Genomic DNA, 18,297 nt, shown 5'->3' on the forward strand with positions numbered 1-18,297 from the left:
AAATGGGTAAACAATCAAATGGAGGTGAATGATCGGCCAATGAAAATGTGGAGATGATGGTGCAAACACGACCAAGGCTTTAATGGCTGAAGTACTACATTCACGATGGTTATTTACCGAGGAATAGTTCTTTTTTTAACGAGCTTAAATGCGGGAGGAAACATTTTCTCATGGCTTATGTTTATTTTTTAATGAGCTTGAACTATGTGCTAAAACTACTCGATTAATCCAGTCGTGTGATAAGAATGTCTCACAAAAATGGCAATTTTTAGAGTTTTGCCCCACATCCTTTCTTTATGTAAGTTAGGAAACGACCAACCCAAAAAAATAGATAAATGATCGCTCTTTGCTTGCACTCCAAAAGGTTTCCATGCCCCCAGGTATAAAACAAAGCTTCAAGGTTACCCCTTCTTTAGTCCGTTAAAACATTCATTTTACCGAGAGAGGCCTACCTCTTACAGGTTGCCCAAAGATTGTTCTATTCACAGTGCAAACAAAACACTTCTTTGGCGATGTCTATCGAAATAAACAAAGGTGAGCGGCGATGCCCGCCTGCTTACATAACTTTGACAAGAGGATCTTATTCCAATCCAACTCCCTCTTCCAATCACGGACGGGAGTACGTAGGTCATATTCTCTTGCGGAAACCTACCCTATACCCGAAGTTTTCCTGGCGAAGCAGACTAGGGTGCATACCCCCTTGGATTCAGTCATGTCCCCCTGAATCACTCGCGTTCATCAGGTGGACGGACTAAAGATTGAGACATTTCTTGCGTGAAAAGACCATTTAGGGATGGTATATGACTATTTGCTTTGTATGATCTGGGAAATGAAAGCTGGTCTATGAGCTTGACCACTCTGTTTTCATGCGGAAAACACATTACTCTAAAGAGTGATGAGATAATGGCTCTCATGCAATAAATATAGTCTCACCCAAGGAGTAGATTGTAATCCAGGGGTCATTGAACTACCATAACGTTCATGTGAACGGTTTTTCCTCTCAATGTTATGGGCACATTGGGAAGGATCCCTAACGGTCGACTGGTTCCTTTATCAAAACTTGTTAGATTTATCATCTCAGGCAAAAGTGATGGCGAACCAAGCGCTTTCCAAGCAGTTGAGGAAAGGATACTCATAGAAGCCCCTTCATCTATGATGGTACCAGCCATAACCATTCTATATATTTGAACAATGATTCGGAATGTTATACTAGCTGGTAAACGGGGTCTGCCTAGTTGATTCCAGTCGAAGGAGACAACTAGGTTGCTTAGAGGTGGGACCGAATAGATGGCCGGGTACGACTCTGACGAACTTCCTTCCTACGGTAAAGGAATGGGTAAATTGCCCCCATGTTCGTTGGAGTCTGTGCTTATGAAAAGAATTTGGACGGTGTCATCCTTGTTCTCTTCAGTGACTGTATCATCTTAAGATGGAACCTCTGAAGGCAAGACCGGGTCAACTACCACCTCGACCTTTTGACTTTCGTCTGGTATGGATTCAAATGGTTTATCTTCAATGATAGATGCTTCGGCCGACCACCTAAGCGGGCCAGCCAGATTTTCAACTAGTGACGGACTCGACAAGAGTTTTTTATATCCAGGAGGAAGTCGTAACGGTGAAACCAGACAATCATCCAAAACTCTTTTATCTTCGTCTAATAAGGGAAAACAATGAACGGCATGATCGCCTTCGCACAGTTTACAAGGAAATCTATATTTTCCTTTTTGTCCTGGGGCTTCACTTTCACTAGTTGACGGTGTGTTTTCAACATGATCATCAGAGGTTGACGACACCGGGTTGTGCAAACGAGGAGACCAGTCCCTTAAGATCCGAGGGATGCAAGGACAATCTCTGTGATAGTGGTATCCTTTGCAAATGACACATGGCAATTTAGGCCTGGTTGGTGCAGTGTGTGGGTTTTCGCTAGACGACACTCGTTTGCCCCCATTCGCTTTTGGCTCCTTCTTCTTCTTCTCTTTCTTCTTCTTTTCCTTCTTCTCCTTAGGTACTTGACTTTGGCTTTACCAACCCCATCAAGAGAAGAGGAAGGAGGAGAGGAAGAATTAGAGGAAGTAGAAGGTTGGTGGGTAACTCTGGACTCGTCTAATTGTTGATTCGATTATTCAAGAATTATGATGTTCTAAATGACAGAGGTTGAGAAGAGACATACAGGAAAACCAATTGTCAGTCCTAGAAGGGACAATGTGGCCATATGGGGTGCACCAACATCTCCCCAAGAGGAGAAGGGACTAGGATTTCCTCCAAGGGGAATTCCTTGGTTGGTGGACTCCATTTTCTCAACCCAAGATCAACACATGAAAGGGTAATGAATATTCCATTTAAAATAAATTTTAGACGCTTTGACACAACTTGTTATTTCAGTTTTTAAGAGTCGAGAAAAAACAAAAGATGACTCTAGTCTCCTTCGATTTTTAATGAGCCTGAAGTGACAAGTGCTCAGATGGACCTTTTCTCTTAAGGAGTCTGAAAAGGAATGAAAGGGACTGCTCTTGAAATCAAGGTAGAGGGATTACCAAATCAATCGCAAAACTGCAGAATATTTTTTACGGTACGATAGTCAATCTTCCTGAATGCTGTGTTCAGTACATTGCGATCGATAGGGCGGCAGACACGGCTTCCTATGGATAAAGGATTAAGCCTATTGGGGTATCCCAAAATATACTCGACGGTACGTGGGAGCACAAGTCCGTACTGGCACTTATCGTCTCAAAGTGGAGGAATCAACCAACCATTAGTGAGAACAACAGTTACCAGGCTTTACGACGCCGGAATACGTCTCTAGCCTAGACTTCTAAATGTTTTGCGTTAAGTTCCAAAGCGTTGTTAGATTCATTGAATTTATTTCAAGTTGATCTTGTTTATGAAGTTTTCCTTTCGGGTTCACCACGAGATGTAGATGTAATTCCTAAAATGCAATCTAAGATGATAAACAAACTTTTTATCTTCTTATGCAATGAAAATCCTAGCTACTAGGGAAAAGAAAGACAGAATTTTTTCGCAAAGAGCAAAGAGCGCACTCTAAATGCACTTTCCTAAATCAAGCCAATCAGACTATCTATATGCAAATGCACATGCATGTATTTGTTTTTGACTTTCTTAGTATATGAATGCTAAAAAGAAAGTTGATGCACAAATCTGAATTTCTTGTCAAGCGACAAATATCAACAAGTTTCTTTTCGAAATCAAAAAATGGAGACGATCACAACACCTTATGATTTTGAAATGAATACTTGTTCTTGACACTAGAAAATTACAAATTCAGACCAAAAGAAATAGTAACTGGATAATCGACCATCAACAGCAATCAAACTCTTTCCTACTATTGAAATTGACACTTGCGACAGATTCAAATTAAAGGAAGATAGTACGATTACGCTACTTTTGCAAAGGAGAACTGTAAACAACTCAAAAAATACACAAAAACATCTACAGTTCTTTTGTACAAAGGATGCGAAATAACAACAAGGAAAAGGGGTTCCAAATAGACATATACTGATCACAGGTAGCAAAATTCAGGAATAGAACTGGAAAGAATGAACTACAGAAGCCACAACTGCACAGAGCTAGTCTGATCAGCGCACCTGTAACACAGAGAATCTGAAATGCGGCGCAGGTTGTCCACTCGGGAAGTGCGGTGAAATTCAGAATCTCTGAACAGTTGTTGTTGGGAAAAGTATCCAATACGGAATGACCCTATCCCACTCTAAGGGTGATAGTACCTCAGCAATAACTGAATGCAAAGCTATTCAAGATTACTTCTTTATGGAATGAGAGAGAGAATAGAAGGATGATCTACTAACCATTATCTTGCGCTTAATAGTCGATCCAGTCCTCACTCCTTGCAACTTGCTCCTAGCTCCTTGCTCTTTCACCGGCCCAGCTACACAAAGATCCTGTAAAAGCACAAAGAAAGGAAACTACAAGGAGCATACATCCATAATCAATTCAGGGATTAGCATAAATCAAATATACAAGCATCTATTCACCATAAAGACACATGCATATAGAAGAACCTCAAATACTTTATTAATGGAAGAAGTAAAGTTCTGAGAGGGTTACAACCATAATAGGCCCAATCCAGCAACACCTCCCAGCAGAAGGAAATCTCCTCTTCACCTCCTTCAAGCAATCACCCAATAGTCCTATACACAAACCAACAGCACTTCCTTACTTGCACAAAATTCCAGCCTCCTTAGACCTCATGAGAGAGCTCTATATATAGGATATTTGGAGAAAGGATGAGTCATCTTGAGATTGGCATGAAGCTGACTAGTGTCCTCTTCCACTTTAGTTAATCTTCAGTTCTTGAGTCCACTTGGAGATTCTTGCTTCCACTTGGAGATCAAGACCCTCTTACTCATCACAAGGCGAATTCCTTGACCCAAGTGTCAGTTTGGAAGCTTCCTGGGCAATTGACACCTTGCAGAATGACTGTGCCACTTGGCCAATCTCGCCCAGCGCAGGTAGCCTTCATTGCTTTTGACATTCAGTGCAGGTACAGAGTGGAGCAGTTGACATTCAGCGCAGATGCTCAGTGGAGCAGCTGACATGATCCAGAAACTGCTTGTTTTTGAGTGTTTTCAGGTGGAGAACTGATTTTTAGTGCTGTGGTTTGCTGACCTTGTTCCTCTAGGGGTAAGAACAACATGTTTAGGGACTTTGGATCCCTCAGATTATTGACATTTCATGCTTCATACTGTTAGGCACAAAACTGTCTATAACATTTGCCCCCTAAAGTATGAGGTCGTTTATCGGGTGAAATTCTTTATCAGGAGGATCCGAAGTTCATTCAATCGCTGAGAGGTGCCCTGTAATAAAATACAATACAATACATTATTTTTCATTCTGCTTTCATGATCTAGCTGAGGCAGGCATTCCCATGCTCAGCTTTATAAATTCATTTTGGTACATAGAACAGACGATCGTCTGATGGTAGACTGATAATTCTCTGCTGAAATTATCATCCTTTGAGTAGGATGATCATCTGCTGCAATGATGTACATAACAAATGTCTTTATATCCTGAATATATATCGCAGCCCGGATGGATGAAACTAGATCCGGGGTCTTCAAACTCGTTCGATCTTCACTCTAAGTACAAGTCGATCCATGTGAGAATTGCGTTGAAGTCGAACATGGAAAGACATCGCTTGATTACCGGTCAATAATGTAAACCGTTAACAAGCGCGAGAGGAATCACCAATAATGACAATGACCCTCAAGGTACTACAGTACAATTCACGTGGTGTGAATAAAGGACTTGGCGTCGAACACCACGCAAAATCTTCTGGTCGAAGGTCATTGATGTATACCTGTCGCCGGAAGTGAGAAACTTGCCATTGAGGCATGCAAGCTTCAAAGTACTGGGGGTTTTGTTCCTAGATCAACTTCTTGGATAATGAGCTGAAGTCGACAAGAAGCGATCCGTCAAAGGAGGGCCTTAATGAATCCCACATCAATGACACGGAACGGAGCTAATGATTTTAGTGGAGGTGAAAACAATCTGTGAAATATGATTCAGGGTGGCGATCATGGGTGGATGAAGGATAATGTATGGCAGTGGATGGGACACGGTTGACTCTTTCTGAGCACATCTCTTGAACATATAACGACACTGATGTGATGGATCGGTAGCATTACCCCAAATGTGGATGGTTTGGCGAGGACCATGGTGATGAGACCGGTGAATGAAAACAACCCAACCCGATGTGATATGGAGGACAAAGTGTCATGTTCAAGAGCGACTTGCTACCATTAAAGCTTCGAGGTTCTCCCAATTTTTCCCCAGTCATTTCTGACCAGTACCTCTTTATTTTTGTCAAGCTTGAGGAGGATAACATATTCTTGTTCTATAACCTGCCCTTCGGGCAAGCCCATCGCTATGTTTTAACGAGCCTAGCGATAGGGAAACTCGGTCTCGTCTAAAGACAAGTTTGTCGCTATTTAATCATTTTAACGAGTCTAACGACAAGGAAAACTCGGTCCTTTTCATTTTTAGAGAGTCTGAAAAGGTACAGAAAGTTAACTCCAAAATTCCTTTTTCGTCATCTAATCCCTTAAGTCCGAAAAAGTATAAAACAATACAGAAGGGATGAGTTTTCGATAATTTTAACGAGTCGAATAAAACAAGCGCTCGACCTTTTTGTGCAATAATCCCTCAGGTCCAAAAAGATTAAAATCTAGAGGAGGGATAGCTCTTCCAGTCACTTTAACGAGCTGGAAGGCCAAAACTCAGCAAACTTTTCATATTTTACGAGTCAGGAGAAAAGAGCTCAAAGAAGACTCATCTTTTGAGGAACGAGTGATAAACAGGGATAGCGGAAGATTCCAGGTATAGGTTGGAATTTTCCAATCATGGCAGTGTCACAAGGATGGCTAAGTGAAATCACTCTTCGCAGCTGTTCCTCAAAATGGGTAAACAATCATATGGAGGTGAACGATTGGCCAAATGGAATGGAGGTGGCGGGTGCAAACACGACCAAGGCTTTTATGGCTAATAAATTTACGATCACAATGGTTATTTACCGGGAAGTTCATTTTTTAATGAGCTTGACTGCTCAAAAGCTTATGTTTATTTTTTAACGAGCATGAACTATGACGCTAAAACTGCTCGGATCTCGCTTTTCTATTTTTTAACGAGCATAAATTCCGCGGTAAAACTGCTCGATTATACCAATCATAGGATAAGAAATGTCTTCCTGCAAGATTCCAATTTTTATAGAGCTTGCACCTCACATAAGCTATGCTCTAAATTTGGCAATTTTTGACCTTTGCCCTCCCATCCTTTCTTTATGTAATTTAGGAAACGATCAATGACCGCTCTTCGCTTACACTCCAAAAGGTTTGCATGCCCCCAGGTATAAGGTACAATTTCAAGGCTGCCCCTACTTATCCTTCAAAACATTCGTTTTGATGAGTGAGGCTTGCCTCTTTCAGGTTATCCAAAAAATGGTTTTATTTGCTGCCGCAAATGAAACTCTTTCTTCGACGATGTCTATCATTAGGTTACTCAAAGATGGTTACTACTTGTTGCAGCAAAGAAATCCCTTTCTTTGGAGGCTGCCCCTACTTATCCTCTAAAACATTAGTTTTAATGGGTGAGGCTTGCCTTTTACTCAAAGATGGTTACCATTTGCTGCCGCAATAGAATCTCTTTCCTTGGTAGCCTACCTATTTAGACAAAGGTGAATGACTAAAATCATCAAACACATAACTTTGACAAAAGAATCCTGTTCTAGAACAACCCCTCTTCCTTCTTTCGGACGGGGTACGGACTAGTCATATTCTTCCGCGGAAATTCTACTTTATACCCAAGGTTTCCTCTGCCCGAAGCAGACCAGGATGCATGCCCCCTGGGTTCCAGTCCCATCTTTTAGAATCACTCGCATTCATCGGGAAGGAGGACTGGGGGTGGAGACATTTCTTGGGTGAATAGACCATTGAGGGTTGGTATTTGACTATTTGCGATGCGTGATCCCGGAAATGAAAGTTGGTCTACGAGCTTGACCATTCTTCCTTCGTGTGGAAAACACATTACTCTAAAGAGTGAGGAGACTATAGCTCCCATGCAATATATATAGTCTCGTCCAAGGAGTAGGTTATAATCCAAGGGTCCTTGAACGACCATCACGTTCATTTGAACGGTCTTCCCTTTCAATGTAACAGGCACATTGGGGAGGATCCCTAATGGTCGACTGGTTCCTTTATCAAAACCCGAGAGATTTCTCATCTCAGGCAAAAGCGCCGGGGAACCCAGTGCTTTCCAAGCAATAGAGGAAAGGATACTCACAGATGCCCCTTCATCAATGATAGTTCCAGCCATTACCATTCTGTAGATTTGGACTATGATTCTGAATGGTATATTGGCTGGTAACCGGGGTCTGCCTAGTTGGTTCCAATCAAAGGATACAACCAGGTTGCTTGGTGGTGGGACCGAATACACGGCCGGATACGATCCTGACGATGTTCCTTCCTGCGATAAAGGAATGGGCGCATTGCCCTAATGCTCATCAGAATCTGTGTTGATGAAAAGAATCTGGATGGTGTCATCCTTTTTCTCTTCAGTGAGGGTGTCACTTGAAGATGAATCTTCAGTGACGGTGTCATTTGAGGATGAAACCTCTGAAGGAAGAACCGGGTCAACTGCCGTATCGACCTTTAGACTTTCGTCTGGTCTGGATTCAGTAGGTTCATTTTCAATGACTGACGCTTCAGCTGACCACTTGAGCGGGCCAGCTGTATTTTCAACCAACGAAGGACTTGGCACGAGTTTTTTGTATCCAGGAGGAAGTATTACCGGTGAAACCGGACGATCTTCCAAAACTCTCTTCGCTTCGTCTAAGAAGGGACAACGGTGGATGGCGTGACCGCCTTCACACAGTCTGTAGGGAGATCTTGATCCCCCTCTTCGTCTTGAACCTTCACTTTCGCTGGTTGACGGTAAGCAATCAACATGGCTATCAAAGGTTGATGCTCCCGAATTGTGCAAACAAGGTGACCAGACCCTTAGTATCCGGGGAATACAGGGACAATCTCTATGGAAGTGGTCTCCTCTACATATGACACATGGCGATTTAGGCCCGGTCTGTGCTGCATGTGGGTTTTTGTTAGATGTATTTTGCTTGCCCCCAGTCGCCTTAGGCTCCTTCTTCTTCTTCTCTTTCTTCTTCTTTTCCTTCTCCATGGGAGCTTGGCTTTTGCCAGCCCCACCTTGCGAAGATGGAGGATTAGAGGAAGAATTATAAGAAGTAGAAGGCTGGTGGGCAGCTCTAGACTGATCTAACTGTTGACTCGACTGATCAGGAACCATGGTGGTCTGAACTACATTAGTTGAGAATAGCCAAATAGGCAGGCCAATTGTCAGTCCTCGAAGCGACAATGTGGCCATGTGGGGTGCACCAACTTCTCCGCAAGAGGAGAATGGACTAGGATTTCCATCATGTGGAGTTCCTTGGTTGGGGCGTTCCATGTTCTCAACTTAAGATCAACGCAGGAATAGGAGGTGATTATGTTCCGTTTAAAATAAATTTTATAACGACGCTTAGACACAACTTGCTTTTTCACTTTTTAAGAGTCGAGAAAAAGCTAAAGATGACTCTAGTCTCCTTCGATGTTTTAACGAGCCCGAAGTGACAAATGCTCGGATGGACTTTTTCAGTTATAGAGTTTGAAAAAGGCCAAAAGAAACTACTCTGGAGTTCTAGGCAGAGGGTGTGCCAAACTTTTCGCAAAACCACAGAATACGTTTTACGGTACGGGTGGTCAATCTTCGTGAATGCTGTGTTCACTGCATTGCGATCAGTAGGGCGGCCGACACAGCTTCCTATTGGATAAAGGCTTTATTCCTATAGGGGTCTCCCAATATATACGCGACGGTACGTGGGAGCACAAGTCCGTATTGATACTTATCGCTTCACCATGGAGGAATCACCCAACCACTCAACGCTGAGATATCACGTTTAACGACGCCGGAACACGTCTCTAGCTTAGACCTCTAGATGTTTGTGTTATGTTTCAATGCGTTGTTATGTAAATTCAATTTATTTTAAAGTTGATCTTGTTTAGCAGTTTGCCTTTATGGATCACCACGAGATGTATAGTAACACTCCTAAATGCAGTCTAAGATGATAAGCAAGCTTTTCAATCTTTCAACTTTGAAAACCTTAACTACTGAGGGAAAAGAAAGATAACACCTTTTCACACAGATCATAGAGCACACACTAATGCATTTTTTCCTAAATCAACATGCAAGCTGTCATAATGTATATGCACAATGCAAGTATTTCTTTTCTCTTTCTTAATGTTGGTGAAATGCAAAAAGAAAGCTGTTGTATAATTTTGAATTCAATTTCAAGTGAAAGCAAACAAGCTCGTCCAAAATCAAAAGACACCTTAAGATTTACTTGTTTCGACACTAGAAATGTATAAATCCAAACCAATATGACGAAAGCAAAAAGCTCAATCAGCTATGAACAGCAAACAAACTAACTCTTAAGATCAAAACGACACTTTATCACAGGTCTAGATCTAAGAGGCCACAGCAAGACTGGTTCACTTTCGTTATGGGAAACTGTAAATGTAAAAGAAATACACAAAGAACAAACACAGTTTCTTTATACAATCGAGGCAGAATAACGATAAGGAAAGTTGGTTTCAGATAGGCCTACTGACTGGTAACAAACAACAAAAACAAGAGTGAAAACAAGGCAAGACACAGCAGGAAACCCCAGCAGCACAAGGCAGAATTGGTCCAGTGCAGGTGGAACACTGCCTGTTTGACCTTCAGCGCAAGTAGCCCCTTCGGGAACTGCGCTGAAATGCAAACAGCCTTTGCACAGCCTGTACTGAAGAACGAAACTTTCGTTTCTGGTGGTTTCCGGGTCACAGATTGCTCAAAAATTCACAGTTTTTGCACAAATCAGAAGCTATCAGTCAAGGACACACTAAGGAATGACAAGGAGGATGAAAAGCTATCACTAAGAGCTTATAAGATTCCTTGTGGATCAGCTCTTCAAATTATAAACTTGCCCAGAAACTGAGCTAGAGTAGCTGCCCTCTACTTTGTATTTGAAGGATTCAAACACAATTCGATTCGGTACTCCCTTTGTTTATAAAATGAATAGTGAAAAACACAAGTAACCAACAAGATACGATCCCCAGCGGAGTCACCAATTTGTTGTTGGGAAAAGTATCCAATACGGAATGACCCTATCCCACTCTAAGGGTGATAGTACCTCAGCAACAACTGAATGCAAAGCTATTCAAGATTACTTCTTTATGGAATGAGAGAGAGAATAGAAGGATGATCTACTAACTGTTATCTTGCGCTTAATAGTCGATCCAGTCCTCACTCCTTGCAGCTTGCTCCTAGCTCCTTGCTCTTTTACCGGCCCAGCTACACAAAGATCCTGTAAAAGCACAAAGAAAGGAAACTACAAGGAGCATACATCCATAATCGATTCAGGGATTAGCATAAATCAAATATACAAGCATCTATTCCCCATAAAGACACATGCATATAGAAGAACCTCAAATACTTTATTAATGGAAGAAGTAAAGTTCTGAGAGGGTTACAACCATAATAGGCCCAATCCAGCAACAACTCCCAGCAGAAGGAAATCTCCTCTTCACCTCCTTCAAGCAATCACCCAATAGTTCTATACACAAACCAACAACACTTCCTTACTTGCACAAAATTCCAGCCTCCTTAGACCTCATGAGAGAGCTCTATATATAGGATATTTGGAGAAAGGATGAGTCATCTTGAGATTGGCATGAAGCTGACTAGTGTCCTCTCCCACTTTAGTTAATCTTCAGTTCTTGAGTCCACTTGGAGATTCTTGCTTCCACTTGGAGATCAAGACCCTCTTACTCATCACAAGGCGAATTCCTTGACCCAAGTGTCAGTTTGGAAGCTTCCTGGGCAATTGACACCTTGCAAAATGACTGTGCCACTTGGCCAATCTCGCCCAGCGCATGTAGCCTTCATTTCTTTTGACATTCAGCACAGGTACAGAGTGGAGCAGTTGACATTCAGCGCAGATGCTCAGTGGAGCAGCTGACATGATCCAGAAACTGCTTGTTTTTTAGTGTTTTCAGGTGGAGAACTGATTTTCAGTGCTGTGGTTTGCTGACCTTGTTCCTCTAGGGGTAAGAACAACATGTTTAGGGACTTTGGATCCCTCAGATTATTGACATTTCATGCTTCATGCTGTTAGGCACAAAAATGTCTATAACAACAGTACCTGTGTTGGGCCAGAAACAAGACTCTGTTCGGGTTCCGGGTCACAGTTTGCAGTTCAGTTCTTGGGTTTTGGCCGAGCAAAAAGCAATCAGTAATGCAAAAATCAGGGGTAGATCTAAGGAGGATCTAAGAGCTATTTGGTGGGCAGTATTGTAGCAATAATGCTACAACTCCTGGAGCTTCCTTCTCCAATTTTATCAACCTGGTAGTTCATAACAAACTTAGAAGCGACGGTGCTGTATGCACAAGTACTACCTCTTACCGCAGCTGTCACTTAGTCAGCTGGCACAAGTCCGCTAGGGCTCAAGCCAAATTCTATGAGCTCTTAGAAGAAGCTTTTTAACCGATGAACGAAAGCTAACTCAAAAGAAATTAACCTACTCCAGAAAGGAACTGAAAACCAACAAGAAGCACAAACCCTAGCAAACCCTAATTCTACCAGCTAGTCCTACTGATGTAAAGATGGGAATGCAAACTACTGGAAGAGATGCCATTACTTCTAGGAAGGTGAGTTGCATGTGTCTAGACTACGTTGATCTGAAGAGAACATATTTTTGTAATTTTGTTCAAGTTGCTGGAATTATTATGCAAGTGCTTCTAACTGGATCTTTACTGTGCAGGGATAGATCAAGGAGGGAAATGCTTGGAAGAGTTCAGGAAGGCTCAGAGAGGGTCTAAGGAGTCCCTAACATCCTTTCAGAGAAGTTCACAAAGTTTAGATGCCAAGCAACCGTGTTTATGAGCTTCTACAGGAAGTCTGCAGGGGTTCTACAATCGGATTTTCGGGTGATGGGTGAGTGGAATTTCTACAGGAAGCTCAGTAATTCCTAAAGGATGTTCTACAATCGGATTTTTGGGTGATGGGTGAGTGGAAGAGGCTGCATGGATGGATAGGGAGGTAGGAGGGGAGCTTGTAATGACTCAGCGACAGAGAGATGAGATGGAGAGGGGGTGTGCTAAGCTAGGTTGTCTTAAGGAGGGCAGAGGGAATGGAAGGCTGAAAAGGGTAGAATAACGAGGGTAATAGAATAGTTGAGAGACAATGGGTCTAATTGGGGAACGAGTAGTTGGCCTGGGCAAGGCTTAGAAAGACAAGAGAGTGAGGGAGTAGTGTTGCACAGTGTAAACGAAACAAGTCATCCACGTCCTGCACACAACCGAAATATTATTAACCTATTCTAACTATTTAACAAAACCAATGAACAACAACGTTATTCCTAAGGAGAGTCATGCATGGTACTGAAACAAAGAAGCATTCCACTAGATATGAATGCATGGGCACTTCTACAACCAAACAATATTGCATCGAAGATTGCATGAACATGTAAAACAATGTTTTTGGGTGGGTAGCACTGCCTGCAATTCCAGCCCCTAGAAAGAGGTGAAAATGAGTGTGCAGTCAACCCTTTTTTTGGAAATTTTATTAACTCCAATTTGTTCACTCCATTCCAACAGCTGAAGCAACTCTGTCTCCTAAAACTAACCTACTTAACCACACCAAGAAATTCAACTCAGCAAACTGCGTTTCCAAATGCATGTAAAGGAAAAGAAATACAATGCTGAAAGAAAGATAACAATACAAAGGAAGGAGGCCTTAGGCTCTCAGGTTGGGCCCAACCCCGAGAGCTATGTCTCCTTTAAGAACTCAGAACTGAACTCAAATCTGCCTGCTTTCCATTAAAATATAATAATCATAAGTCAAATAACATGCCAACAATGGCTACAAAAGAGCAAAACAGAGCTAGCAGCTCATAATCCAGAATGTACAACAAGGTTTCAAAAGTCCTTTTCGAAGGCTAAAGCCTCATCATTTATACATTATGAGGCCCCAAGATGGCCTCCTAAATCAGTGGGATTTGGCTGACCAAACTAGGAGTGAACTGCTGCTTCCTCAAAATCCGTTTGGCTGCCTTCTAACTCGGTGGTGGTGGCTGTTAGAGCTCAGAGTTGGGGGTGAAGATCACGAGGAGGGTCATTCAATGTTGTGGACAACCTTCCTACAAAGTCACAATCCCATCTTGACTGTCTCCTAGCCCACATCTGCGTGGTTTTGCTCCATTAAATGTCAAAAAACCTGAAATAAGCACGTGTTAGCCACCTAGGAATAGTGACTGACCTTATTCGTACAAATGACATAAATATACTAAAAAATGATGCATAAGTTATGAAAGATGAAGGGTTGAGTAATGGTAGTTAGGCCAAATGAGCCCAAAATGTTACTAAATTTGGGGCTCATCATCACCCCCCAGCTAAAATGATTGCTCATCCTTGAGAAACTAATCCAGCTCCTCGTCCTTCATTGCTTTCACTGCCACCCTCACATCCCAGGCCTCTGAAGTGGTCTCCTCCTCACTGGCATGGAACCCAGCCTTCCTTTCCACCTCCTCCCACTGCTTTTTCTCTTCCTTTTCTGTGCTGCCTTCCATCAATCCTAACAGTAGAGGTGGGCTTAGCTTGAGGCCAATCCAGTTGGCTTGGAGGTTCTGTATGGATTTCTTGTAAAGGGGCACCCATGCTAGAGATTCCCTCATTCGAGTTGGAGTATGGTATTCTCTGATTTTAAGGCTGTGGGACAATGAGTTCCATCGGCGGGTGCAAGCATGAACACAGTTGTCCCCTAATAGTCGCTCCATATCCTCGAAATGGGCTATGGTCTGTGCCTGCTGATCCATATATTTCAATAAAGTTTGAGGGTTGGTGGCTAAGTGTTGGTGGGCCACTATCAATGCCGTGGGATCCCCTGGCTCTGCTCTGATCAGTAGTGGCTCATGTAATTCTTGGTCCATGACCTCCTTGACTTCTGTTGCCCTCTTCTCTTCATGGTTCAACCATGAGGCAAATACCATCAATTGCATATCCCCTGCAATTGTGTTGGGATCCCATGTAGTCACGTTAGGAAGGGCCAAATTATGGAGATAGAACTCCAAGAGTTTGGCCTTATCCTCTGATGAGTTGCTATTACATAATGTTGTGAACTACTGCGGGTCTTGGAGTTGGGAGATACCCCTTTGTGCCAATGCATTTATCTGATATTGCAGCCACTGGTCTCGTAGGTACAGGCCATAAGATTTGGTCGGCTGTCTGCATTGTATAGCATCCATGGCCCAACTGGCCATGCAAGCCAGTTGTGCCTCTTTTTGCTGCAACTGCTATTTGAGAGCTTGTATCTCAATTTGTGCTTGCAGTTCCCCTTCCTGTAGATGCGAGGTTGGCTCCCCAAGACCAACTTGCAGTCCTTCTCTACCTTGATGTTCTGCTGTAGTGTCCCCTGAGGATGTGCCCTTTTCCTTCTTCAGCTCCTGTAGCTGCAGTCTAAGTTTTTCGTTCTCTTCCTGTAGGAACACCCACTAGCAGTTTTCCATGTGTTTAGCCATAGCTAATTCCTTCCTTGCCTCCTTGAGTTGTTCCTCCAAGGGGCCTATGTCTGCCACACCTTTTGATTTAGCTATTTTCATCCACGTGTGGGTTCGTACTCTCTCTTCCTCCAATGCAAAGAAAAGTGGCACAGTGAATTTCTGTGGTATAATTTTTCCAGCTTCTAAGAAGTTATAATATGAGCTCAGACATGGCTGAGGACTAGGCTCCGGAATAAGCTCTTTCTCTTCTACTCTTGGCGGCTCTACTTCGTCTTCCCTCGGTGGTGATGAGGGTGCCTCTCCCTCCATTCTCTCTGTCTCCTTAAGCCGGGCTAAGGTTTCCTGTAGAGCGGCCTCAGCATCCTATAGCCGGGCTTGTGAAGCCAACCGGTCCATCCTCTCCTTCCAAGTGGTCATCTTCGGGCTCGCCCGCTCATAAGTGACTGATATTTTTGAGGGGTACCTCTCCCTGAGCGAAGTAGGGGCATCCTCTATAGTAATTGGGCTGCTGGATAGAGGATGTGGCTTCCCTGTTTTGATTCTCACACTTCTCCGGGCCTTAAAATACAGAGGGATCTCCCTCTTTCGCTTTTCCTTCGGCTTAGGAGGTGTACTAAGGGTGGCCAGCACGGCGGCTGTCTCCCTTGCAAGAATGTTGGCTCTCTTTTCCTTTGGTTTTCCTTTCTCAGGGCTTCCTGTAGAAGGCCCTTTATCAGCTGATTTCTGGCTTCCTGTAGAAGTCGTTTTTGGTTTTCCTGTAGAAACAGGTGGCACCGTTTTAGCTTGTTTGGCTGCGGGTGTTGTGCTTTTTGACTTTGATGAGGCTGCTGTTGAGGTGCCTTTACTGACGTGGACAAGTTCAGTCCTGTCCACCCTACTTTGTAACCTTTTCTCCCTGGGTGTCAGCATAGATTTGTCATCCTTCTCTTCGGCAACCTTTTTCTCTTGTTTCCGTTTTTGTTCTTTCTTCGGTGCTTTGGCCGTGGGTTCTTGGCCTTTTCCCTTCTTCTCTGTGGGTACTGACTCCTTCTCCTTGCTGCTGGAGGAACCAAGCTCTTCGGTCAACATTTTTATATCGCCATCCTTAGTCAGATTTCGGAAGGCTTCCCACGAGAGAGGGACTTTGTATGTGTGAAGTGCATCCTCCACGAGGAGCTTAATGAGCCCATGATGGGCTACCTGGTCTGGCGTGCCTTCTTTTAACTTGGTGGCACATTCAGTCATAGACTGCAGTAGAAAGTAGGGAATACTTAGTTTGTTTTCTGCAGGTAGGTCCATCTGATGTCTCAATTCAGTGAGTAGCCGGAAATGGTACCCATACACAATGCTGAACCGTCCTTCGCATGTGATGTATTTCATAATTTGGAGGCTGACCTCGCTCCAAAGTGGCAGTAAGCTAGTTCTGCGAACCCCGTTCTTATCCTCTGAGAATTTCTCCTCTGGTGGGAAGAACTCCTTTTTAGCCTTTTGGCCTAATTTCCTCTCCTCCTTGTCCCATGGTACCCCCATTGGGAGGTCAGTGACTCTGCTGATGAATTGTGGGGTGACCCTGAGATTCAAACCCCTGAAATTAACAATGGCCAGCATTTTTGATTTTGGTTTCAACGCGCGCAGGAACTCCTCTACCACCTCATCATCATAGCCTTGAAGTTTGTCACAGAACGACATCCATTGCGCCCGAGTGAACAATTCTACCACCTCCGGGTTCTCCCTTAGTTTCTTTGAGTCGGTCGGTTCCTTTCTGATGAATCCACCCGGCATGGTGAAAACCTGCTATGTTAACCGGAGGTGGCGGGTGCGTATCGAAGACTAGCCTTTTGGGACAGAGCGTAGAACTACGCCTCTACCATGCACATAATTTGCGAAGACTATCTACAGATGAGCCTTAACAGGGCTTAATTACAAATCACATCCTGTAGAAAACCCCACATACACTTCGACGACAATTCATGCAAACGGAAGACAACGCTTGCAATTTTAATGATCAGACTGTAGTTTTACGCTTTTGAGAACGTCGACTCCGCCACCCTCGAAACCAATTGCATGGGAGGAACAGGTTCAGGCTTACCTTTTCCAATTCGCCACCTTTGACGTGAAGAGACCAATTTTCCTCGTGGCAGTGAGCTTCCTGTAGCGTAGCTTTCCTGTAGAAGTAGCGCATGGGTTCTGGAGAGCACGACAGTGGTTCTACGCCTTCTGTGCCGCTACCAGACGTTCGAACAAGCTGAAGACTTGGAGTAACGAGCTTCAGAGAAATTCAGACGCTCACTCGACTTCAAAACAGCTGATGATAAATGTGTGTGGTGGCGATCTAGCCGATAGATTTGAATCCCGGCCAAACTCGTGGCGCGGGGGTGAGCTTTCCCTGCCGGACCGTTGGACGACGTCACCTACTCATTCACTGCAAATCTCCCCGACTGCTGCATCATTCCCCGCAAATCTGCCACCGCCATTTTCGTTAAATCGTGCTTCTCCCCGACTGTACGCTTCTCACGTGTCCACTACCCGTTTTTCTTGCCATGACCACCACTTTACAAATCTGACTAGACCATCTGACTGGTCGTCGTGGCCAGTTGAGTGGCCATTCGACTACTCAACCCATTCATTTCATACTTGCAAACATTCTAGAGTAGTATTCATGTAATTTGCCGAAAGAAAGGGCGAGGCACTTACCTGTGCGGCCACGACATGATTTTCCAGGTTTCAGGATGATGGTGATTAAATTTGCTTGTTGCTGCTATTTGCATAGGCCCGAGGGTCCTTCCTTGCAGACTTCCGCTGATGATGAAGCTTGTGACTCGGCTGCATGTGCCCGCTCTATTATTGCATGTTTCAGACGATTTAATGGTGTACACTCTAGCTGGATGAACTGCTACGGGATTCCTGTAGGATGTCCTGTAGCAGTTTTTCCTCCTCAGGTGCATGCTGAGACAGTGGAGACGGTGGCATCACAGCCATGATCGCAGGGCCCTCGGATGGCTTGGATAAGTATTGCATGGTATCTCTGCATCTTCTTTCCATTTGAGAAGCGCTTCCTATGATAATTCAATGTTCTGTTTTGGCTGTGTAGGTATTTTCATTGCATGGCAACTGGGGTGGTAGAAGGAGGCGACTGCAGTGTGTGATGGAGAAAGTAGTAGCTTTCATGCCTCCATGCCGAACCTCGGTCGTTAGATCT

Source organism: Pinus tabuliformis, chromosome 2_2 (genome assembly GCF_031772625.1).
Source record: "Pinus tabuliformis cultivar Carrire ecotype Pingquan chromosome 2_2, CPIR1, whole genome shotgun sequence".
NCBI classification, from domain to species: Eukaryota; Viridiplantae; Streptophyta; class Pinopsida; order Pinales; family Pinaceae; genus Pinus; species Pinus tabuliformis.